This window comes from Protopterus annectens, chromosome 4.part0 (genome assembly GCF_019279795.1).
Source record: "Protopterus annectens isolate FY-2018-M chromosome 4.part0, PAN1.0, whole genome shotgun sequence".
NCBI classification, from domain to species: domain Eukaryota; kingdom Metazoa; phylum Chordata; order Ceratodontiformes; family Protopteridae; genus Protopterus; species Protopterus annectens.
Window position 1 is genome coordinate 1,466,229,325 of NC_056733.1, and position 26,713 is coordinate 1,466,256,037.

Genomic DNA, 26,713 nt, shown 5'->3' on the forward strand with positions numbered 1-26,713 from the left:
AACATTATATAATACATTAAACCCTCTCATTGGCAAAACACATAAAAACATAAAAGCTCTCATTGGTTGACACATAAAATTCATTACAATACCCTCTCTATGGAAACTATTACTAATGAAATAATGATTGTTAGTACATAAAAACCAACAAGATTATAAAATTACACAAAAATATAAATAACCACATTAATATTTCAAAGCTCTCATTTTCAGAGCTGGTACAATAGAACAATGGATTAAGAGGGTCCATATTAGAACACCGAACTTTCAAAATTTTGAGTGTTCTAATATCGACCCGTTTTCAGCAAATGCTGAAAATATCGAAGAAACAGAAAACCAATTTTTTTTCCTGGGGAAAGAATTTGGTTGTCCGTTTCTGTTGCTTTGGTATTTTCAGCGCTGTGGTGGAAAGTTACAGGTCGGGTTCAGGTAATTGTGCGATTGTGTGGACGTGAGGGTTAGGGCGGGTTAGGTGAGTTAGGGTTAGGGCACGGGTCAGGTAAGTGTGCGATTGTGTGGACATGAGGGTTAGGATGGGGTAGATGAGTTAGGGTTAGGGCGCGGGTGAGGTGACTGTGCGACAGTGACGGACCTTAGGGTTAGGGTTTGGGTTAAGGTAAGTGGATAGTTAGTGGTGTATGTATAGTTTAGTGTAGGGTTAGGTGTAAGAGTTTAGGTGTATGTGTGTGGATTGCTGTTTGTTTGGCGTGCTTGTGTTGTGTGTATGTGTTTTGGAACAGCAAATTTTTTCCCTAGGAAATAATTTGCAGTTCTGTATGTTCGAAGTTTTAAATTTTCGATTAATAGGGTTCAATATTAGAACACTCGAAATTTTGAAAGTTCGGTGTTCTAATATAGACCCGATTAACACAAGCACCCAGATGTAATTGCCAAATAAGTTCCCAGAACTCTAACTTGACTTCCCAATCCCCCCTCTTTCACGATACTTAACTTGCTCCAGAATCCAAAATTTGTAATTAGCTTGAAAGCATGTACCTCTTCTTCTTCTTCTTTTGGCTGCTCCCATTAGGGGTCACCACAGCAGATCATCTGTTTCCATTTCTTCCTGTCCTCTGCATCTTGCTCTGTCACACCAACCACCTGTATGTCCTCTCTCACCACATCCATGAACCTTATCTTAGGCCTTTCTCTTTTCCTGTTACCTGGCAGCTTCATCCTTAGCATCCTTTTCCCAATATACTCTGCATCCTTCCTCAGCACATGTCCAAACCAATGTAATCTTGCCCCTCTGGCTTTGTCTCCAAACCTTCCAACCTGGGCTGACCCTTTAATATACTTATTCGTAATTCTGTCCACCCTTGTCACACCCAGTGCAAATCTTAACATCTTTAACTCTGCCACGTCCAGCTTTGACTCCTGCCTATTTGTCACTGCCACTGTCTTCAATCCATATAACATAGCTGGTCTCACTACCCTCGTGTAGACCTTCCCTTTCACTCTTACTGGTAATAGTCTGTCACAAATCACTCCTGACACTCTTCTCCACCCACTCCATCCTGCCTGTACTCTATTCTTCACCTCTCTTCCACACTCACCGCTACTCTGAACTGTTGACCCAAAGTATTTAAACTCATCCATGTACTAATATGCCTAAATAATGCATTGGTTTCTTTTTTTCTGTTAATATCATAAAGGTGCTCATATATCCTTTGTTTTAAGCACCGTTCAGTCTTACCAACATAGTATGAATAACAAAATATGCAGTAAGCTAAATATATCACACCTTTTGAATAGCAGTTGTAGTAAACAGTCATTGGTAAAACACTATTCAAACTCGGTAAATGCAACTCCATAACACTGGCAATAAAGGGACATTGTGGACAACTTCCACATCTAAAAGTTCCCTTTCATGAGAGTGGGTGGGCCCATACTCAAACAAATTTTTCAAGTTAGCACCTCTCTTGAAACTAAATTTCAGTGGTTGATTAAACACCTTCAAACTATTTGGCAGAGTAGAAAAAAGGTTCCAATACTTTGTAATAATGTCCTTAACTACATAAATATCTTGGTTGAACTTAACAAAATAAGACTCTTTATCATCTAAAACACCAGGAGGAGCCAACTGTGTCCGTCCATTGCCATTAAGGGATAAAATATTTAGGTTAAATTCCATTGCATTAATCAGCATGGTATATTTTGTTCCCCATCCCAATAAAATCTCCTGTTTAATCGGGTCAATCAATGTTTTAGGGTATTCCCTAGCTATAAACAAATTTTCAGTAAAATTTAACTCATTAATAAAATCATCTCTTTGTGAAGTCATTTGGGCAGCTCGAACCATCTGGCCATTAACAATGTTTTTTTCTTCTGAAAATAAGGATGGTTGCTGTGATAGTGCAAATAGGAGTCAGAAAATGTTCTTTCCTAAATATTCTAGATACAAACTTTTGATTGATAACATCCTTTGTGATTTGAACATCCAAATAATGAATTCCCATCAAACCTAATTGGTGATTAAAAGTCTAAAAATCAGTAGTATCACTAATATAATCTAAAAAAAGTTATCAATAGTATCCACAGACCCCTGCCATACCAAAAAGACATCATCCAAAAAATGGTAGTATGCTTTAATATACTTATAGTACTCAGAATTGAAAATGCAATGTTTTTCCCAATAAAGTAACACAACATTAGCAAAAACTGGAGTGCACGAAGTGCCCATAGTAACTCCATCCAGCTGTTTATAATATTCACCCTGAAAATAAAATTATTTTTCAAAATTATTTCCATATTTTCCATAATTAATCTAAAATCTTTGTGAGACATATATTCAAAATCAATTAACATTTCCTCAAACATTAATAATTCTATATCGTGGGGAATCAATGAAAAAAATAATCTTTACATCGATAAAACTAAAATTAGGATCAAATGCCGATTTACCTAATTTTGTTAAAAAGTGCCAAGAATCCACCAAAATGTGCTCGTATAAACCATAAAATGGTTTTAATTTGTATCTATAAAAATTGCTAAAAGTTGGGTCTTGGAACCAGCAGATTCTACAATGGGTCTTAAAGGGGGGTTGGCCACATCCTTATGTACTTTTGGAATCCCAAATATCTTCGGCATAACAGTTTTTTTCACCATCAAATAGTTATACAATTGTTGGTCAATGGCACCCTGTAAATGATTGTCTTCCAAAATTAAGTCAATCTTCCTATATGCTACACCAATCTCATTACGGGACACTTGGGAATATCTTCCTTCTGTGTTCAATATCTCCAACATCTTACTTATATAGTTCCATTGTTCCATGATGACTACCCCTCTCCCCTTATCAGGTTTCATAATTCTTAACTCACTGTTCCTATTCAAATCATATAATATAGTCCTCTCGTCTTGCATCAAGTTACTTTTGCACCATCTTTTAGTCTTAAAAGAACTTTTAACACCATTCTCCACTAGGGTTGCAAAATTATTTAGGATAGTGTGGAGCGATGGGTTAAAAGTACTATTTTTGGGAAGGGTGCTAGTGGAAAAAACAGAGGGAGATTCGGCTAAAAGTTCTTCCAAATTCAACTTTCTAGTAAACATTTTAATGTCTAATAATACTTCAGGCAAAATATCCTTCCTTGCAGGGACAAACTTGAACCATTTTTCAAATAATTTAAAGTGGGAACCATTTAGTTCCAAATCACTATAGTTAAATATGTGAAAGTTGTCACAAATGTGCATACAACCCACCTTTTATATTTTACCACAATTGCTATTCTCCTCCATATGGTCCTCAGTTAGGGTGCCCTCCTCCTGTTCATCTGCTCTCTGTTGGAATTGTTGGAATTCCCCTGTGTTCACTGCTAATTCTGGGTCACTTGGGCATATGAGGGTCGGGATGTTAAATTTTGAATTCTCGGAGATCTCCTCAGAGGGAGTTTCTCTAAAGGGACCTTCCCATCTCTAAAATCACAATCCCTAGAATTTTCAATTAAATCTAACTCCCTATTATTTGCTCCATTCTTATTAAAAAATGTACTCTTGCCTTAGGTAGAAACACAGAATAAGCGCCACCTTCCTTATATTCATTTTCATCCCTCTCTAATTTAGATAGTTTCCTTTTCTTAATTTTATAAATGGCAATATCCACATCCTGAAAAGCATCCAAATATTTACTTTTGTATTCAGTTAGGGAAAATAACAAATCCTCCTGAATACATTTGTTAAGGTCAAAAGTTTTGTTGTACAAACTCTCCAACATTCTGTCACTGTTGGAAATAATAACGCGCATAATTGCTATTCCACTCTCATTCAAAATGTTAATGTCACTGAAAAAGTCTGATCTATCCAACACATTGTTGGGAAACATGGTAAGTCTTAATCCTCTCAGTACATGCTTATGCGAAATACAACTCTTAGAAACCAGTTGTACAAAACCAAGGATTTGTATTTTAATAATTTGTCTTTAAGTTTGTAGCACATACCTTGGTAGGATGTACAACTATACAGTTTTTTGTTGTTGTCAAGTTTAATATCAGTTTGTGTCAACCATTTATGAACATCCAACTTTGCATATTTTTCAACTAAACCCTGCCTGGTAGAACTCATAGATCCTGGGACATTCAAAGTTGACATTCTAAGTCCTGCAGGAAAATCTGAAGCTGAAGAGGATGCCATAATTCCACCAACGGTTCCTGGTTGAGAAAATGGAAATTATGTCATGTCTGTCTGCCTTGCTTGAAAGCAAGGAACTGAAGTGTCCAACTCGGAATTAGCAGAATCGTGCACATAGCCGGCCTTAAGCATAGGCCAACTAGATGGCTGCCTAGGGCGCTGCTCTACCAGGGGTGCTTTTCCAGTATTTATTTGTTGTAGGTAGACCAAGAACAGGGTACTGGGTGGTGTGGGGCGCTGTGGAGCCCTTTTGCCTAGGGCACCAGTTGAACTAAGGCCGCTCCTGGTCGTGCATTTCAGGTTGGGTGAACATCTGAACCAGTTTAGTTAGTTCTCCCAATAATATAATGTTACCTGAATTAGATAGGGTATTACCTCAGACACGGGACGACGCCATAATCACCAATTCCATGCATAAAAAAACAATAACCAAGTAATAAGACTGGGCCTTACATTTAGAATAGATGATGTTAGCCATCAAGGTGATGATTGGTAGAGCTTTATTTTAAATGGATATTTTTTTATGAATGATTTAGATCTGAAGAAGGATGGAGTAAGACCCAAAAGTGCTTATCTTTTATCTGATTTTATTGAGCTATTAAAGTTCTTCTTTTTATGATATTTTCCATGGTGATAGTGCTGTTTTCTTTGCCATATATATATATATATATATATATATATATATATATATATATATATATATAAAATAAATAAACTATAGATCGGTATACACAAGGAAGTGCAATTTCCCTTGTGGAGATTAGGTAACCTACTTTGTGTGCTTCAGGCTAAGGCTGCTTGCTGGCAACATCTTTTGTGAAAGTGAGGGACAACCAGCAAGATCAGCCCGTTGCACATCTCCCTTCCCTTGCTTAGCAGCATGCATAAATTGAGGTAAACCCATAAACAAAATGCCCTTAAACCAACCCAACAGCAGTCTTAATGACAGTCTGTATCAGTCATCTCTCACCCTCAATGATGAGGGAATGAAAGGATTGATTGGCCAGTCAGAAGCTGATGGCTGGCAGGCTGCGGGGGTAGACAGCAAAAAAAAAAAAGTTTGGTTTGCAACCATTGTGTGATGAAAGACAACCTACTGGGGCACAAGCAAGGGTCTCAAAATAGTTCTGTCTGCCCCTTTCTGTTTCAAGCCCCAGCAACAGGCTGCCCTCATTCTAGGGATTCAAGAAACTGAAAAAAGGAAAGCAGCATAACATGAGAGTTCAACAAATCCTTACTAGATTTATTTAATTTGAAGAACAGTAGTTACCTCGGCCATTAAGCTGTCTGTGTCTCAAATGCATTTGTACCCAGCTAATTCTTAGTATATAAACTAATCTATTTTCCCTACAATATCTTACACTGCATCATCCCAAAGAAAATAACACATCAGTGGTATTTCTCAATCACCATTCTCTACACAGAATAAATAATCCATCATTTATTACTTGGGTGTTGTTGAGATCACTTTTCCAAAATTTTGGTTTTCAAAAGCAGACTGAGACTGTAAGAACACATTTTCAAAAGATGTGAGGTTGCTTTACAAAGATGCTCGTGTGAGGTGAAAGATGTTTTATCAAGTGGGCAGAAGTGCAGGAAATATCTATTTTTTTGGCTGCATTTATACAGACTTTTTACTGTTGGCACAAAGAGGAACTGAAACATGATTAATGCATTTCTACAGGTTTGAACAAACTGCTGTCAGTGAATGAAAGATTCAGGTTGTCGAAACAGGTAGGGCAAGCTGCAAAGCACGTGCTGCCACCAAGGAAGAGCTAGAGGGTAAACTGCAGAAAATTCTTCAACTTTCCAGTGATAAGAGGTAAGCAAGAAAAGATATGGTGTCTGCAACTCAGCTGAATGCAAGTCCACTCCCCCTTAAATGTTTTTGAACCATGAACTTGCTCTACCAGTTATAAGGAAATTTGCAACAACTGCCTAAGCTTTAGCAATTACTTCAGTTTCACATTGTTTATAACACTGTAGTGAATAATATGGATTACTGACTTGAGTACAGTAGACAATGTACACTCTATACTGTACATAATAAGAACATAATGAATGTGTTTCCCTGAGGGCACAGTTGTACTGCTATTTACAAAATACATTCTTAGGTTCATGTTCACAAGACTGTTTTCCCACATAGTTACTGCACTTAGGCTAATATAGTGACCTAGTTTAAACAACTTCTGAAATGAAGTGCTGAAATATTTTTGAGCATTATGTTGTGGCTAGTCTGATGAAATGATCCCACTACCCCACTCTCCTCACCATACCTAGCCATTACTTCCCAAAATTCTGCACACATGCATATACAGCTCCTGAAGACAAATAACTCCAAAGTAGCTCATTGCTGAACCTGAGTTCGCAGGTTCAGTTGCCAAGCTTATAAAGCTTGAATGCTGAAACTGTATGCTATTTCTTACTTCCCAATGCATTAATGTATCTTTTACATTTTTCTTTTATTCATATTTATTTTTAATTATTAGTCTCTTTTACCTGTCATGGAGTCACTCAGCACTATATGAATGCACCCTCTTGTCCATTTACTGCTAGCCTTTCAGCTACTATCTCACTCTTCCCAGCCACTTTAATCTTCACACTAGTCATATGTATTCTTTCCAAACTCCAGCTGACATTTCACATTTTTCTGATCGCTACTCAGATTTTATACTTTATGGCCCAACACATATTCTACTGCTTTTATATATATCCAAATGACTCATAAACTTATATATTCTGAAAGTATTTGCTAACTTCGCTTTGTTTTACATCGGATGTAGTTGTGCAGTAACCACTTTCTGTTGCAGGAAATAGACTTTATTTAAAACAATGTTCTAATTTAATTATGTTAATTATGTCCTAAAATTTTTCACTGAAAATGTTGCCGTTTACCAACAGTCTGTGGTCACTATATCCAACCCCAATACTGCAGGAGCTCTACCACAAGGCCCAACTCCCAAACATTTTCACTGAAAATTTTGTCATTGTACAATGTAAGCAAATTTAACATGAAGAAATTTGCTGTGTATTAACTGCATCTGTGCTAAAAAAGTAACTATAACACCCCCCTTCCTCTTGGTCTCTTGATCAATATATTACATTATATGCCAGTTACTTAGTCTCCCAAGCTGACAGGTTTCTGCATTCAGGAAATGAAAGAAACCTGTTCTGTTTTGTGCCTCTTTGCTAATTGCTTTGTACTGGCTATAAACTGATTACTCTCTGTTATAATTTGACCTGAGGGTGGGAGACTCACTTTAGCAGAATGTATTGCTAAATATCCCTACATTATTGTCTCCTTTTCTATTCAGTCACCATCTTCCTTCAGGATGCAGGCATGTGTTATATGTTATTACATTTCTATTTTCTCTAAGACTGAGTAGAACAATGAAAAGACCTTAGTAGTGCATTGTGTTTGTATCGATTTAATTCAAATCAGATAAGCTTTAGGGATGTTGAGTCTGTGCCCTTTCACAACAATGTAACTTCAGTTTTTGGTGTCTTGGCATACATAACACTCTTTTGACTTATTGGTTCATACCATGAATGTTTTTAGTGATGGTTTTGTATTGTGCTTATCAGTGTAGTGCTATGTTATGATAACTTGCTCTATACAGCTCTCTATATATACTGTATTACTGTGGTTCTCTATCAGTATATCTCCTGCTAACCTACTTTGAGCTTACATTCATAGATTTTCTTACCATCCTTCTAATTTTATATTTTTCCTAAATTCTCTTACTCTGACCCACTGTGGTCCTTTCTCCATCTCTTTTTATAATAAGCATTACATTTATTGCTTCAGTATAATATGACAGTTTAGTAAGAGTTTCTCTCTTTTCTTTCCTTTTAGAGCCTGTGTTCACTGCATCCAACCCCGATACTAACATGAAGAACCTTGCTTTATGTTAACTTTATCTAGTCAAATGGGTGCCTGGCCTGTGTTGGAAAGTGGCTATAAACCCCCCCACCACCACCACCATTGGCCTCTTGATCAACAGATGACACTGTATATGCCAGTTACTTAAATCTTCATAACTGCCAGGTTTCTGCATTCAGGAGATGAAAGAAAACATCTTTTATTGTGTGCCTCTTTGCTAGCTGCTTTATAAGTAAAAGTAATGCCTTTTGGCTTTTCCCGGTTAGAGGTCGCCACAGCGGATCGCGGTCTGCTTATGATTGCCAGTGGATTTTTGCAGTGTTGAGTTGCCAGCCCAGGGCCCACCTTCAAAGAAAGCACACCAACTCATGCACGCACCAACCTGCATGTCTTCAGAGTTCACTTGGTTATGGGGAGGACATACAAACTCTGCAAAGAAGGTGCTCCAGTCGAGAATCGAACCAGAGAGCCTCTTGCTGTGAGGCGACAACACTAACCGCTGCACCACAGTGGCCCACTCTTTGCTAGCTGCTTTGTACTGGCTATAAATGGATTGCTCTGTGTTATAATTTCACCTGAGGATGGGAGCCTGCTACCCTACCCCCAATTCCCAACCACCCTCTTACCCTACTATTATACTTTCCACATGCACATTTCACTTGTGACTCTTATTCCCTAACCCTCCACAAACAACTTTATTACTGTCATACAAACACTCCTATTTCTATCTAATTCTCAACTTCCATTTAATCTTTTAGCACAGTTCCCAACTACCGTTCACCCTCCCATACTGCTTTACACTATATTCATTCATTCTGACACCCCTTCCTGACAGTGGTTATTCTACATTGTTTCTTCTACTTTTCCAAAACAAACCTTCACTTCTTCCTATTTTAACTATATTCTCATACTCCAGCCTTTTAAATCCCTCTATTCTTTATATTCCAGAGAAGATACCAGGACAGCTTAACCCTCTTCCTTCATAGAAAATTATTCTTTCCTGCCTACCCTCTGCCAACTTGCAGACTCCACCACCACTTAATATCCTACTGCACTAAATATCCTACTGCCCTGTTACTTGTTTCCTTCTTGATCCCTATTTCCCCACTACCTGCCATCAATAAAATACAGATCCATTTACTTAATCATGCTATTCCTCATCTTATCCTCTATTCTTCTACTCCTACTGGGCCATCTCTCATCCTATCATCACTCTGTAATAGCTCTAGACATCTCTCCAACTCTGTCCAAACCACCTATTCATACTTCTCTGCAATCTCCACACATTGCACCAAACATATTCAGTGACACCCTTCACATTTACTCCAAATACAGACTAATTAATTCCATTTCATCTCAAACCAAAACACAATTAAGTGGAAAAATACTATCCAAAAACAAGAATCAATAATTCCCCAATACACTAAAATCCTTCTCGTAGGAGACATTCACCCGAATCCTGATCCCAACCATCACAATGAACATCAAGACAGTTGTCTTCCACACACTACTCTAACCCCACAACAGTCAGCTCTAACCACAGTAATCTAACTTTTGCTGCCATACATGTTAGAAGCATAAAAAATAAAATTGCTGAACTACATGCCTAGATTACCCAACATAAGCCTAATATTCTCTCTGTGAATGAAACTTGGCTTAAACCCAGCAGTATTGCTTTAATATTTCCCAACAACTACTGCATTGCCCCTTACAACAAACTAATACCAAAAGTTAGTTCAGCAGAGCTTCATATTACTTTCCTGAAAATAAACACACATAAACAAATATGTGTTACTGTCCTTTACATCCCCTCCTGTTGACAATAAAGCTATACTGGAAGATATCCTACACTGAATATCCATAACAGTTCCACAAGAAACAAATACTACTAGGTGATGTGAATGCCAACTCAGTAGACAAACTCTAACCTACATCTAGCATGAATTTATATGAATTCACACAACTAAATTAACAGAACCACACATTAGAGCAAGACATGAAATCCCTATTAGACTGGATCCTAGTATCAGACCCTACCAAATATACCACCACAGGTATGTCAGACTCTCTCAGCGATCATCTCACAATCTATACAATCAGACATCTCAAACATCCACTTAAACAGCATGTTTATAAAACAACATGCAACCTCTCCAGGTTTGACACAGAAATGTTCATTACTACCCTATCATCCATTAACTGGAACTTCATAAAAATCCTCCCCTTAGAAGATGCTGTAAATTAATTCAATACAACTTTCATGAATATCCTAAAAAGACTTGCACCCACTAGAAGGAAGAGACTGAAAATAAATTATGAAATTTGGCTTTCCAAAAAGAATAGAATGCTAATGAGGGACAGAGAAATTGCATGGAAAGAATAGCAAAAATATACAACCCCAAAACTGAAAACTTTAGAATGCTTTTCAATCATACTACAAAGCAAATAAATGAAGACAAAAAAAACTAAACTATACTATACTATTCTATAATAACTTTCAAAATAATAATAAACATAACCCTAAAAAATTCTTGTCAGCCATTAAAGACATTTTGCATACCAGAGAAAACTTCAACTCTATACCCTCTCCCAATAACTCACCACTCAAAACTGCAACACATTTCAACTCTTATTTCAAAGACAGTATAACACCTCTAACCAAAAAAACCTCAACATCTAATCCTAAACCTGCCCAACAGCCACATTTACCTTCAAGCCTGTGCCTACATCCTATACAAAACTACTCTCAAACAAACTCAAACCACGCTCTACTTTAGCTGATGACCTTCCAAGCAAGGACCTTAAAATAGCAGCCAATAGCATTGTATATTCTGTCTCAATCCTTACAAACAGGAATTCCAGAAATCCCACACGCCATCTCTCTGGAAAAAGTTGCATATTATCCCTCTGCACAAAGGAGGAAATTTAATAGACATTCCTAACTTTAGACCTATAGCAATCTTAACCCCCTCTCCAAAACACTTGAAGAATGTATTTTAAAAAACAACTGCTGACCTATGTCCTGCAGGAGGAACTCCTATCCCCCACACAACATGGCTGCCTTCCTTCCTACAGTGCTAACACTGCACGTCCAACCTATATAGATACTGTCAATAAAGATAGAAATAACTACAAACTATCCCTACTTATTTCTTGACTTGTCTAAAGCCTCTAACACAGTTTATCACAGCAAATATCTACTTCAAATGTCATTAGACCTCTTAGCCCATCCTTCTATAGTTCAAATCAAATGTCCTCATTAGACCTCTCTTAGCCCACCCTTCTATAGTTCAAAAGCTACCTATCCAATAGGTATCAGCCTGTAAAATAGCAGTCCACCCTCTCTCCATACCTCTCACTCACTGCCATTGTACTACAAGGCTCTATCCTTGGTCACCTCCTCTTTAACATTCTCACCAACACCCTCCACACATCCATACAACAGTTCTACCTAATATGGTATGCAGATAAATCCACACTCATTTGCAAATCTGACAACATGGCACACCTCCAAAAATTACTCAGGAAGTTTAACAGCCAATGAAACATGGCTTTGTATCTCACAACTCATGCTCAACCCTCTTTCATGAAAAAACAAAATTTGCAAGTCATTTACTTAGTCATGGTAGCATTAATGTAACAGTATACAACATGTGTGCATGTTGTTGTTTAAATGTGTTTTTTTTTGCAGATAGTGTGGTCTACTTGTGCAAAACTATGTTGAACAAATATTCCTAGTAAATGTTCTATGAGAAGAAATATTAGCGGAAAGCAAGCATTCAAATGCAACATTACAGGAAGGAATATTATTATGCTGAAGAAGCCCCTGAGGGACAGATGTGGCAATCAGTTAATTTCATAACATAGAAGCTAAAGAAAATTTGTGAGAAAATAATTACGGATGTGGATAGGCTCTGTACTAGCAAAGTGTTGCAGTGTTGTTGAGTACTAAGGAATTTATTCAGCCAAATGAACCAAGGTGGTTCCAGGAAGTGAAGAGCAGAAAATACAGAATTTCAACAAAGATCAGAAAGACAACTGATGATAATTATTACTAACCAAGAAGACTGGCCTCAAAAGCTGTGCAGTGAGGCTAATAACTGCACATTAATAAGGAAGACTTCACCAGTAATAAATGACCCTTAAGTCTACTTTCATGTTGTGAAAAAATAAAGGAGAAGGTAATATTTTCTAAGTTATTCTTCTGTCCAACTGTGGTAATTTACTGTGTTGTTAATATTTTAATTATTACTGTATGTACATTTGTTTGTACTGTCATTCAAACTATGTGTTCATTGTTATGTCTTGCATGGGGACCAAAGCAATGTAATTTCATTCAGCTTACACTGCTGTGTATATCTGATCGACAATAAAGTTTACTTTGACTTTCACTTTGAGTTGGAAGGATTGGAACTTGAAATCATATCAGCATGCACATGTCGAAAATGGATCTATTACCACCCGTAACATGATGTTCTATAACAATATAATAGCAGCTGTGAATGAAAAGTTGTGCTGTGATGTAATTTATATAGGTTCATAGAAGGCTACCAGGCTAAAAGCCGTACAGCCATTACAAGCCTAGCCGTATTTATCCCAAGTTGCCCCAACTAGTGAGAGAGTTCCCAGAAATAAGGGTCTGTGGTAGTTAATACTGACTTCTGCTGTGCAGGAGAGACATGGGCACCACCCCAAGAGTGAATTTGCGGTCACCCATCCATTGATTCAAGTTGCGCTTGAAGAGGGTCAGGAAGGGGCTCTATTTCAAATGAATTGGAAGATTGTTCCATAGAAGTGGCAGTCTCTGGGAGATGTATCTGTCTCTCCAGCATGATGTGTTGTCAGAGGCTAGGTTAAGATCCCTGGAGTGACTGATCCTCGTGCAGTTTGATTTACAAATGTATAGCATTTCCATCATGGCCAGTTCAGAGACTGGCCTGTAAGCCATGCACAGGTCACCCCTTAGCAACCTGTAGGAGACAGAATACAGTGACAGGGCTTTCAGTCTTTCCATGTAAGACTCGTTTTGTGTACTCTAATCTCCTGGTGAAAAACTTTTGTGGTCTTTCCAATTGTTGCAAGTGTCTGGTGAAGTACATGCAAAAGGAAGCACTGTACTCAATTATTGGTCTAATGAGGGCCGAGTATAAAGGAATTATAACATCCCCAGATCTAGATGCAATGCCTTTACTTATAATATGTCCCACACAGACAGATTTCCTTACTATTGTGGATACGTAGTGGTCAAAGTTCAGACTACTATCAACCTGAGTACCCAAATCACATACCACTGGGTCTACACTTAGGGGGTGGTGTCTATAATGTAATTAGCAGGGATGTCAGCTTTCCCAAAGGTAATAAAAATCCTTTTTTTTGCATTTAGCTTTAATCCATGGCTTTGGCACAAATCATTTCTCTGCGTTAACCCTGTCTGCAGTATAGTAACATTGCTGGTGGACTCAATTGCTCCCAATTTGCAATCGTCAATGAACTTATATAGATTTAACCAGCATTTGACAGTGTCATACACAAAACACTGCTCAATAAATTAGAACAATTAGGTATTGTACTCTTGCTAAGATGGAAAGCTGCATGGCTTACAAAAAGAACATGTCAACTATCATACAGCAATTGGACAGGTGAAATTCTTGGTTGCAGTCAGGCTGTCCCACAGGGCTCTGTTCTAAGCCCATACTTGTTTAGAATCTATCTTTCAGACCTATCTTTTTCATCTGAGGTATTCTACAGTCTGTGTGCAGATAGCCTAAAATTGGCTAAACTGATTACATGTGTTACTGACAGGACATGTGTGCAAAAGAACTTGACTAAAGTGACCACTTGGGCACAGGAGAATAATATGCTGATAAATACATCAAAAACTAAGCATATGAGATTTGGGAGACAAACTGCAAGGTGAATTTCTAATACAGCACAAAGTGATTGAAACTGTAGATTCATTTAAGGACCTGGGTATATGGGTAGATCCAGGTTGAGTTTTACTAATCATATCAACCAATTGGTTAATGATAGCTACAGAATTACAGGTTGTATAAAAAGAAATTAGAAATGATGAAGTCATTGTTTGTTAATTACATTGGACCCAAACCCGAGTATAGAAAAGCAATATGGAAACCTTATAATAAAACAAGCATGACTAAACTGGAAAGAGTGCAGCAAAAATATACCAAGGGCATCCATGGATGTGAAAATTATGGAAGACTAAAATATCTGAACTTGTACAGTGTCGCATATAAATATTTAACAGGATATCTTATTCAGGTAAATAGGACATTTAGAAACAATTACCTCTGGGAATGTCTGGGATTATCAAAAAGTAATAGAGAATCATCAGACAACCTCAGGCATTGTTCACAAACTTAACAGGTTAGGAACGAACCATTACACCACCCGGTGGATAGCCAGCTGGCTCACAGACAGAACTCAGAAAGTTAGAACTAGGGAGTCCACCTCTAAAAAGAGGCCACCTCTAAAAAGAGGCCAGCAGGAGTTAGTTCTGGGGCTGCTCCTTTTTGGTGTTTACTTCTTTGAAGTCAAGGTCAATGTCAATGGACTCTGGCTGACTAAATCTGCAGATGACTGCAAATTAGGAGCTTATAGGTTCATAGGTTGGTACTAGGCTATCGGCCCTAGGGCCTATACAAGCCTAGCCATAACAATTCCCTGGCTATTTCTTCCCACACTATTTACTTCCCTGAACCCCTGTGTAGCAGGGTGACTGACGTGATCCCCAGGGTGAATTTCCTTTCTCACATCCAATCATCAAGGTTCCTTTTGAAGAGGGCCAAAGAGGTGCTCTGCTTGACATGTATGGGCAGTCTATTCCAGAGTCTGGGGAGTCTCTGGGTCAGGAACCTATCCCTCCAGCATGTTTTGTTTATTGTGATTACAAGGTTTAGATCCCTGGAGCATGTGGCTCTGAGGGATTGGGATTTCTTTAAGTGTAGCATGTCCACCAGCTCTGGGTTTGACAATGCCTTGTATGTTAAGCAGAGATCGCCTTGGAATAGACAATATGCGACAGAGTATAGCTGGAGTTTTTTAAGGTGGTCAGCATAGGGCATCTGCTTTAGGCCTGTGATTCTTTTAGTGAGGTATTTCTGCAGCCTTTCCAGTTGTTGCAGATGTCTTGAGAGGTACATACAAAATGGGGCATTGTATTCTACAATGGGTCTAATGAGGGATGAGTACAGTGGGACAATGATCTCCTTTTTTCTGGATGAAAAGCCCTTAGTGATGAGGTGTGCCACATAGAAGGATTTCCTGACTGTTGTGGTGATGTGGTTATTGAAGGTGAGACCGCTGTCCACCTGTGTCCCTATGTCTCTTATCACACTTTTGGTGTTTAAAAACACAAGGATGAGGAACACCACGATAATGCAGCAAAACAGTTCTTCTTTATTGGTACAAAACAAGGAAGATGAGCGCTTTCACGTACAAACTGTACGCTTCTTCAGATCTAACTCCTATGGCTAAAACAAAGCTTATATAGTGCTTCTAATTGGTAAAATCATTGTATCCATTAATTAATTAGTCAATTAACATCTTGATTAGTTGGCTGAAGCATAAAGCAAGCTGTTGCTCCAGATAGTAACTGTTACTTGCTAAACAACAACTAAAACACTTACTGTTTCTACAAACAGGAACATTTTGTATGTATGACTAAAAAATCATTCAAAAACATTTAAAATCAAGTTACATGAATTGATAATCATATATATCACATATAGCAAAATACATATATAAAAAATACAATATTTATAAATAATGAGAAAAAATAAAGACAATATATAAGATAACATGACCTATGTATGCGTGTGTAAATGCTAATGACATAAAAACCAATTCATTCATGGTATTAACATCTACCTCAAAGATCTCAGTTACTATAATACCATATCCTACGAAACGATCTGTACTGTGAAAAAATGCTCATAATATTGTGTCATCATGGAACGGCTTACCGCTGTTAGAAAACCTGTATCGCTATAAAATGTATAGCTTACTAAACTAAAAAACTAAAAAATAGCACTGTTTGTATTAAGCTGAAGCTACAGCTTAACCTGACTAAAACTACGTGTCTACTTGTGTAAAAAATAGACTAAAAAATAAACTCAAAAAATGTGTATAATCTAACGATCAAACTTTCATGATGAAACCAAAACCTCCGTGGCTTATCAATGTCCATCAAGAAACAAGAATATAAAAGTATGTATCTGAAAGGTACAGAATCATAAAGCATCATAAGGGTGTAGCTGTTATAGCAGTCAGCTATAACTAATCATTTTATTTTGTTCTAGCATAACTCAGACAATGGAGACTGTTATGTTTTCCTGTATAATATTTCCTGGTACTAATGTATGAATATCTATAAATTATCTATGATGTAAATGTGCAAAGTGCATCTCATGTTTCAGATAGGCTCTGGTTAAAAAAGTAAAACCATCCTTAAAAACATCATGTAATATTTAAAAACGTAAAAATAAGAATATATTATAGATCTCTCATGAAATGTTTATAATAGTATATAAATATAATGTAGTTAAATAAATAAATAAATAAATAAACATATAACTATGAATATGATTTCATGACTAGTCAATTACAAAATAAAATAAAACAATATGAATCATATATTGTAGGTCAATAATTATAGTCTTAAATATGACTCTATAACTTTAAAATACAATAATTTATGTATATATGTATATATGTATATATTCTTGGTATATATACATGAAAGTATATATATTTCAAAGGAATTAAAAAAATGATATACACAGAGATAGAATTTCATTGATATATGTGTCAAAGAATTCCTAAGAACTGCTTATGTATATGAAAATAGGACGATGTGTTATTTCAGGCTTCTTTTTTTAAGGACTGATCTCACACTAACATATTGATTTAGGCCTGGAGTGTAATGTGCTTTAAATTTCAAAATCCATTGCAGCTCTATACTTTCTAGTTCATTGAAAACATCTCCTTTCCTATCACTTGGACATACTAGTTGTAATGTTCTGAACCTAAAGCTGTGTTCTGGATTATTCAATATGTGTTTAGTTAGAGCACTCTTCTGATCTTTTCTCCTGATGTCATAAATATGGTTGTAGATGCAAATATGGTTGTAGACTTTTGGTGTTTAGTGTACTGCCACCTATGTAGTAATTCACGGGTACATGTTTTTTACCAAAGGGGATAACTATACATTTCTTGGCATTGAGCTTGAGCCCATGGCTCTGGCACCAAGCATATGTTTCTATAAGGCCCTTTTGTAGAGTATCCACATAATTTGGGGATTCAATAATGGCTCCCAGTTTGCAGTCATCTGTGAACTTTGTTAGCCAGAGTCCCTTAGTGTTGGCCTGTACTTCAGAGAAGTAGATGCCAAACAAGAGAGGTCCCTGGACTGAACCCTGAGGTACTCCACTTGTCACTTGTCTGGAGATGGATTTGGAGTTAGCTACTTTTACAGTGTGGGTTCTGTCAGTAAGCCAGCTGGCAACCCATCGAGTGACATAGGGATTAATGCCCAGCTGTCATTGAATCCCCCACTGACACAAATGTTCTCCAAGAAAGGCTAACACAGACAAAAAACTAGTGTCAGAGCCATGGACTAAAACTAAATGCCATGAAATATGTAATAGTATCCATCAGGAAGTCATCCACCCCTGGTAACTATCATAGAGACAACATACCCCTAAGAATTGACCTAGTAGTCATGGACTTGGGAACACAGACAGTAATCTAGCCTTTGACAATCACATGCCTATAGTAGTGAGGAAATCATTTTGTGTTGTGCAACTTACAAACAAAGGTATGGAATTTAGGTCCAAGAAAGTCATTGCTCCCCTGTATTTGGCATTCATCAGACCTATTGTTGAGTACAATGCCCCTTTGGTATGTACCTAACCAAGCATGTCCAACAATTGGAATGTCCACATAGGTTCCTCACTTAAGGAATACAGAGCATAAGTAACATATCCTATACAGACTGCTTCAAGGCCATATCCCTGTCTTCTGCATACAAAGCATTGTCAGATCACACTCTGATGGACCTCCTGCATATCTGCAAAACAAACAGCACCAGAATTACCTCTTCTAAAAACTTAAACTTTGCCTGTGATATAAATAGGACCTGCTGGAGAGAGAGGTATGTATTCAAGAGATTACCCCTTTTCTGGAACAGGCTCCCCATCCATGTGAAGCAGAGTTCCTCCCTAACATAGTTCAAGTGTAAGGACAATTCGATGGGGAACAGGAAATTCATCCCTGGTTTGGCACCTATGTCTCTAATGGACATAGGCAGCCTCAAAGTGGTTCATTTCCAGGTCTCTGTTTGTAAATATTTGATCTCCTAAGCCTCTGTTTACACTTACCATGGTTACCAGAAATTATCAAAGATTTGGGATGCATGTCTAGGCTTAAAAAGGCCCTTGTGGTTGTTAGCCTAGTAAACAGCTATGAACCTATAAGATTCTATAGGAATGAGACGTGTACTAATTGCTTTTCTAAGAGAGCAGCCGATGCATGGAACAGACTACCAAATTACATTATGGCAAGCACTAATTTAGATATTTTTAAGAACAACATGGACACTTATTATGGGAACAACTGTTTTGGCATATTTGAGAATTAATGCCCATGCATGAAATATTTGTATGTATGTAGCTGTATCTTCAGACCAAGTAAGTCTGCCTACAATGGTAAGGAAGCAAAGTTGGTAAATGCAGACTGGTCTCAGTGGGAAAGAAAAAGAGCTGGTACGTGAAAGGTACTAAATATGACCTACACAGTAGGGAAGTGAGATTAGTAACTACAGGCCAATGAGTCAGATCCCAAGTTAATAAAGTAAATAGAAATATGCACCCCTAAAGGAATGGTCTTATTATATTTTTAAATACAGCAGAGCTCAGGATTTAATACGTGATGGATTCGTAATATAGAGATTTTGTTAAGCAAAGGTTTAATTCTGTAACTCAGAGACAAATAAGAGGTTGATGGACATGGTCTATCCAGCTTTCAATAAAGACTTCAACCTTATTCCACAAAGAAGGCTGGTAAAATGTAGAGGTAAGCAAAGAGATGGGAAAAAAACATTGTTAATATCCCAAAGTTCACTTCCTCAAAAAACAGGATTGACTGGTAGTTGTTTGCAGTAACCAGAAGAAGTACATACTTACCAAAACCCATAACCCTTAAAATAAATATTACATTTCAGAGGGACAGAATGGATTCCTTTAAAAAGTATAGCTGTTTTATAAAATCAACTTGTTGTTATAATTCTGTAGTTCTTAAATATTAGAAGGAATTTGAGTGATCCAATTTTATTTTATTCTCATGTGCTGCAAGAAAAGATTCTTATTATTTGGTCATAGCAAATAACAGTCAAACATGTGACTATGCAGTGCAGAATTTTAGACCCAACTATTTTCCATAGTACCCTGGTTTGACTTGAAGCCCAGATGCTGAAGCAGCTGGCTGTGTTGGCATGGCATGAGTGATCAATGCCACCTTAACAATCCGGGAAAGCGACGTAGTTCTCTGAACCCTGCCACAGATGAGTCATTTAGAGGAAGGTTTAGAAGTGCACCTCCTGCAGTAGAAACTCTGGAGACTATCAGCCCACAAAGGAGTGCATAACAGTTCAGCTGAGTATCATGGTTGTTTAGAAGCATGGACAAATATAGACTCATAGTAGCAAGAATTGTACATTCCTGTCTGGCCAGGGTGTTAGGAAAGAGCCAAAAAAAATCCCCATATAGATGATTGCAACCCCAGCTTCTGTATCCCTCTCCCAGTGTCCTATGATGCTGGGAGATGGAGGGAACAAATTTATCAGCAAAGATGAAGGTTTGATAGTTGTACTGGGGATAAGAGTAAAAAAAAAAAAATAACCAAGACATAAACAAGCATGCAGATTCATATGTATACACTATGTTAATGACCACCAGGACCTTTATAAGCCTAGCAGTGCAACCCAGCCCAACTGTGTCCCTATGTATCATTGGCATTTAGTAGGAAGGGTTATATTAGTTACAAAGTTTCTAGAGGTTATGGAGTGGGGGTTAGTCAGGGTATTACTATCTTCCTCTGTCTATCACAGGCATAGGGGCCAGACCTGGGGGGAGTTTCCAATTTCCCATCCGTCAGTCAAGGTAACACGTTAGGGATGGATTCTGCTTCACATGGAATATGAGCCTATTCCACTGCATGGGGATCCTCTGAAACACATCTGTCCCTCCAACGTGTCTTATTTATGTCACAAGCAAAATTTAAATAATTGGATCTAGTGGTTCTGATGCTGATCTTTTTGCAGATGTGCAAAAGATCCATCAGAGCTGGATCCAAAGACACCTTGTATGGCAGGCATAGCTCACTCACCCTTCAGTAACCTGTAGGAGACAGAGTACAAGGATAGGGCTTTAAGGCTATCCATTACAGGAAAATATGTTTATACCCTAGATTCTCCTGGTAAATAGCTTCTGTGGTCGTTCCAACTGTTGTATACATTTAGTCAAGTACTTGCCGAAGGGGGGATTATATAACTGTTGCAACACACTGGTCAAAGGCACATTAATGTCTATATGTGTTCCTAAATTCCTGACTACTGAGTCAACGCTTAGGGGTATCAATGGAGTAATTAGCCTGGGTGACTGTTTTCCCAAAAGGCACTTTACCGCATTTCTTGGCATTGAGTTTTAATCTGTAACTTTGGTACCAGTCATTTGTCTGTGTCAGATCCTCTTGTAAGATGTTTGTGTCATGGGGGGACTCTATGACAGCACCCGATTTGAAGTCATCTGCGAACTTGGTCAGCCAAAGGCCCTTGACATTAACCTTTACCTCCGAGAAGTAGATGCCCAATAGCAGCAGTCCCAAAACAGAGTCCTGGGTACCCCGCTGGAAACCAGTCTCCTAGTGGAAGTGACCTCACCAATCCTGACTTCCTGGGTCCTGTCTGTGAGATAGTTGGCAATCCAATGAGTTATGTAGGGGTTTATTCCTCGTTTGGTGAGTTTGGCAACCATACCAGAGTGGGGTATTGTACTTGAGCACCTCAGTGAGGTTGGTGGTATGCTCTGTCTTTCCCTCATCCACTGCCTTGGTGACTTTATCAAAGAAATCCACTAGGTTTAGTAGGTATGACCTTCCCTTAACAAAATCAAACTGGGTTGGGTCCAGTGTCTGATGGTTGTCTTTGTCTTTGTTGACCATTTTCATGATAATTCATTCCATGGCTTTGCATATTTGACTAGTCAAACTAATGGGTTTGTAGCTTCTGGAGTTGGTTGATGATCCACCCTTGTGAAGTGGAATAACCATTGCAGTCCACTATTTTCGTGGTACAAAGCTGGTTATAAAGTTATAGATGAAAAGAGACTCAAGTGGTCCTGATAGGTTATGTTTCAAGCTACTTAGGAGGCATCCCAGGATACTGTTGGGGCCCACTGAGGTTATGTTTTTGCCCTAAGTGAGTACTGCCAAGACCTGCACCCTGTTAATAGTTGGGGGGTACACTAATAGGTATTGCATGGTGGGAGGCAGGGGGGAGTGCGGGGTGAAGTTTAAGTTGAATTTGTCAGCCAGCAAACTCACTATGCCACTCTTCTCCATTACAGTATGATTATGAAATGCTCTGCAAAGCATCTGCAATCTCTTTACTTTCTGCATCACTTTTGTTTTCAAACCTAAACCCTAGATAAAAATGTGGTTGATACTCCTTTACAATAAACATCTGGAGCATGGTAGAAGCAGTGCCTTCTCTTCTGAAACTGTGCTAAAAGTAACCATGCAGAAATTACTTTGTAAAAATTTACCAGGCTCTTTATTTAGTGCAAGATTAGCTACTAATTGTGGACTGTATGTTGTAAAACACATTCATTAGACAATATCCACAGCCTATATATGATTTTGAAAGATACATCAATAAGATCCCATTAAAGGTTACATACAATGGCTGAAGTCACAAACTGTCATGAATAGAATCCAAATGACTGTGTTCAGAGAAAATGTGGATGTGTGTTAAGATATGCAGATGAAAACTACAGAAATTAAACTTAAATTTCATGTGGGTAAGACAAACACTGGTAGTTTCTTACTCCAGTGTTTCATATTTGTCTATTCACTGGAAACGAAGGTTAATGAAAGTTTACAGAATTGTATCATTTATAAGTATAAATGAACTACACAGTTTTAAGAGCCAACTAGACATATGACTGGAGTCTAAAGGGATTCATTGTAGGCTTACAATAACAAACAAAAATAAAAAAATAAAATAAATTTATCAAGCAAAGGCCAGGTCACCAATTTCATTAAAGCAGAAAACACTCTAGTGCCTTGGCTCTGAAAAAGCCTTCATGGAGTTTGTTGCTTGATAAATTAATTGTAGGCTTGTTGGTTTCACTAGTATTGTACAGGGTTTACACATTTTTATGGTTTACTACAAGCACTATAAATGGTCTAGTACCAAGTAAATGAACAAGAATAAAAGTAATGTGATAAAAGAATACAAATAATGTGATACAACTGCCTGAATCAAGAACACTGGAGTGTTTGGGGGGTTTACACCTAGGGTCATGAAAAGATCATGCTTAATGACTATTTGAGGAAGATCATCTCAAGCTATTTCTCAAGAAAGTCGTCCATTGAAACAGAGCTGTCCTTAATAAGTCATAAACCAGTATGTTCCATTTCATAGTATTTCTCTAGCTGAAAAGAGCACACAGAACATTTGTCATCAACCTTGCTCTTTTAGTGAAATGTGGTGATAACTCTGTTTCACTGTCTTCACATCAACTGCACAGGTATTCAAGTACTTCTAAAGGCATTCCAAAATGAAACTTTTCCTTTAGCAGTAATATGACAACTAGTGATATAACCCCTAAACAGTGATTGGCTATATAAAAAAATGAATGGTAAACAATCTAACAATGATGGGCATGCTGAGGATAGAATCTAAAGCCACATTATTATGTCAGCATGACATCCTAACTGACTTTTCCTCAAAACCATTTTTTGAACTGTACTAGTATTACAGTTAGAAAAACTGAGTTCATAAGAAGGGTATGAGTAACTTTTAAAATGTTAATATACTTAAAGACTGTAGGAAGTATTCAGAAAAGTTAGCTCTGTGGCACTAATTTGCTTCTCCATTGTGCTCTATAAGTGTTATGGAGCTAACCAACAAATGAGAGACATGTAAAACTCACATGGAGCAAAACCTCATTAGGAATTAATTTCCAAGTCACTGAATCAAAAACTTAATATAGTTCTGTGTTGTGTTTCCCTGCCAGCCCATACAATGCTATTATAGCAATAACCCACACCTGGGTGTGGGTAATGCTGGATTTACCCACGGTTGGTGTGGTTTGGTCACGAGGGCAAAGACTGAGTGGCCAAACAAAGCCAACCGTGGGTAAATCCAGCATTACCCACACCCAGAAGTGGGTTATTGCTATTATACAATGACATTATTTAAGAAAAAAAATAATTACTCTTCTTAAATAATGCCATTGTATAATGCCTCCTTGCTGCCCTTCCGCAGCTGTCTGGTATTCTGTGATAGTTCTGATGTACTGTGCATATGTATGCTTACGCAGTACATCAGAGCTGTGGGCAAAAGCAACGGAGAAAGCAAGATCTTCGTTGCTTTTTACAAACTGTTTCGCTATGTTAAATGGGTTTAACATAGCGAGACAGCTTTAAAAAAAGCAACAGAGAACCCCCGTTGCTTTTTTAAAGATGTCTCGCTATGTTAAACCCATTTAACATAGCAAAACAGTGTGAAGCAATGCAGATCTTGCGTTCTCCGTTGCTGTAAAAAAAGAGTTATAGTAATGGAAAAAGTCCGGGCGACCGGACCTTTTTCCATTACTATAACTCTGATTTACAACATGCACGCTGACCAATCAGCGTGCATGTTTTTGAATATTAATGGGGGGTCATTGTATAATGTGCATGTGCACACACACACACACACACACACACACACACACACACACACACACATACACTGATACAGTCACAATCATGCCTCTGCATAGACACACACACCTAAAGGCTCATAGTACTTACATCCTGTGACACTAACAGACCTGCTGATGCCACAGACAGCAGTGGGTGTACACCATAAAATACCACATTCATCCCTCACCACTCTGTCCAAAACAGTGCAGTAGAGCTTGTCTTTGAATAATTCTACAAATCTATTTCGATCCTGGTATGCACATAGCTAATTTACATTACCTGCACCCTTAGACTGCAACATTTTCATGTGGCATTATCCAGCAGACCACTATAGCACCACTGTGGTCTTTGAATCACTCCCTTATTACACACTGCAGTCTTGCTAGCAACAGGACTGTGCAGTGAGTTATATGATTCTGAATGCTCCAGTCAATGTTTTTTTTTTAAACACCTTTAATGAATTATCACTTGTGACATAGCCAAATTTACACTTATACAAAAATTATCAAATTGTATTAAATTAACTTTAACAAACATTATACTTCACATATCTTGCTATGTATCATATAACCTAAGCAAAATTATTACATAAATTATTCAATTTCTGCCCTGTTTTTTCTTTAAACAAGAAACATCTTTATTAAACCATCACTTACGACATAAGCAATCATACATTTTTAAAAATGAAAATGAACCACACCAACACAATCCTAGTTGCAAGCATTTCACATCATAAACCATACTGACACACTTCCAGTTGCAAACATTATACATCACGTACTCTAACCAATCATTTTCAGTCAAACATTAAATAACTCATTTAAGTCCTGCCTTCTTTCCTCCCTTGTATGTACTGTTCGCACAATTCACATTTTTTCCTATGTAGTTTGCTCCAACCCTTTTCTAAAGATTTCAAGTTTGATCTGTTTTATGTCTGTTAGTATATTCACTACTTCTAATATACTGTAGTTGGTTTAGATTTTGATTTCCATTTTCTAGTAATTGCTTTTTTGGCAGCCACCATAATTAGACACAGCAAGGCCTTACCATACCTAGGCAATTCCGATTCTGTATCATAGCTCAGAAAAATTATCTCTGTCTTCATTCCAACCCACCCACCCAGCATCTCTGACAGTGCATCACACAGGGAATCTTTAAAGTCCTTCAACCCACCGCACTCCTAGAAAATATGTTCCCAAGTACCTCTTTTTTTCCCCATTACACCTTCAACATTTGCTGTCTACTAGAGGAAAGATTCTCTGGAGTCTACTTAAGGTATAAAAATATCTACGTAAAGATTTCCAAGCAAAAATCCTACATCCTCTAGATTTTATTGCATATTTGGGAGACATACATACATATATCCTCCCATTGTTTCTTTGTGAACTGCTTATCCAGTCTCTCTTCCCAATCCTTTCTAACCTCCTCTGATTGATTCTTATAGTTATCATGCGATATTTTATATGCTGTACTAATTACTCTTTTTTTTACTAGCAACTTCTGTTCTAGATTCTACTAAAAACTCTACCAGTGCTGATCTTTTGTTTAGAACCCCCTATTTTGTTTTCTTTGCCTATACTCTGATATCAATCCTTCATAGGGCAACTGCTCTCTCTAAATAAAATCTTGGCCTCTTCCCATTCTATTACCTTTCCCTTTCTAGTCATTTGCTCCCAATATCTTGGTTCCTTTGTAAGTTTTATCCAATAAATTCCAGTCCCCTCTTGCCTGTTGTCTATATTCCTAATTGTATTCAGTCCTATTAGCAGAATCTCCTTTCTCCATTCCCGTGTTGGCTTAGTTCTTAGAATACTTTCTGCAACTTTATGGATATAATATTCTGTATGATTATTGGTATTCTCTTTAAAGGCCTGCATCCAAAATCCCAGCCTCTCCTTGCTTCTTGAGATTCCCACCTCTGTTTCAACATCATCCCTTTCCACTTTGAATTATAGTTTTCTGCTTGTGCTATGTATAGGAACCTTAATGGTTTGAAATACCCCTTCAAATTGGGTAATCCTAATCTGCCCTGTTCTACTGAAAGAATCATCTTATCCTATTTGACTCTTGCCATCTTCCCCTCCAAGATAAAGTCCTTCAGCACTTTATTAACTGCTGTCCACAATTTCTCCTCTGGCTGATAAAAATATGCCTAACCTGTGTATAAGACTAAAGCGACTAAGCCTTTTGACTGCTTGTCTCTTACTATCCATA

At 37.7% G+C, this 26,713-nt stretch overlaps 1 protein-coding gene across 2 annotated transcripts in view; it reads right to left on the minus strand.

Moving 5' to 3' along the window:
- The window catches only part of LOC122799914 (lateral signaling target protein 2 homolog), a 746,347-nt gene that overhangs the window by 629,016 nt on the left and 90,618 nt on the right, over nucleotides 1-26,713 (minus strand). The window lies entirely within an intron of this gene.